This window comes from Octopus bimaculoides, chromosome 14 (assembly GCF_001194135.2).
Source record: "Octopus bimaculoides isolate UCB-OBI-ISO-001 chromosome 14, ASM119413v2, whole genome shotgun sequence".
NCBI classification, from domain to species: domain Eukaryota; kingdom Metazoa; phylum Mollusca; class Cephalopoda; order Octopoda; family Octopodidae; genus Octopus; species Octopus bimaculoides.
In genome coordinates, this window is record NC_068994.1 from 50,975,495 (window position 1) to 50,976,503 (window position 1,009).

Below are 1,009 nucleotides of genomic sequence, written 5' to 3' on the forward strand. Positions count from 1 at the left end.
CACCACCACCACCACCACCCAGTGGGGGCATTACCTTTTTCTTCAAATGGAAATTCAATCAACCCAAATTCTTCTCTCCACCCCTTACTTGCTCCCCACTCTACCACCCTTTTCCTATTTTTTTTTGTCACCCTTCCTCTACCCAAGGCTGGTAGATAATTAAGCATTCACTACCACCTCAACCCTTTTTTTTTTTGCCTGTCTATCTTAATGTGTGTGTGTGTGTGTGTATTTCTATAACCCTCTCACACACACACACACACACACATGTGCACTCACACACGTGCACTCACACACACATGCATGCACTCTTTCCAGCTCTTTAACTCCTGTCTGTCTCTCAGGCTTACATCCATGCATACACATCCTACCCTACCCCCCACAGTCACTGTGTCTTTTTCCTCTCTCTCTCCATTCCCTCCCTCCCTCTCTCTCTCTCTCCATTCCCTCCCTCCCTCTCTCTCTCTCTCCCCTTCTCACTCTTTCTCTCTCTCTTTCCACACACACACACACACTGTCTTCACAGTTATTTTCACACCCCTGTCACTATAAACTCCTCCACCACCAACAAGGAAGGTGTTTCTACAGGGTCATTCAACTTGCCAGATATAGCAACTAGGCTCCCTCATATCACATATTACAGACTTTAAAAGAGGGAACTCAGTGATTAATGTAATCCTAGATATTCCTAGAAAGACATGATGACCACAATGGGACTGTCTTTAAAAGCACGATCTGGGGTTAAACAACAAAACAACAACATTTTCTACACATTGCCTTGCCTTGCTTGACCTGCTCAATGCAAGAGTCAAATTATTCTCATCAATTTCAACTCCCCTCACTGTCAGGGCCCTCTTAACTGCTTTGTAGGGTACCTACGCAAAGTATATACTGGGTGACCTGGCCTATAGTATTTATTTAATGACAGCAAGCCACAACCTACATAAATTAGCAATGGACCCCTAAACTTGTGTTTCCCCCACCCCCATCAGGAAACTACCCCCCCCCC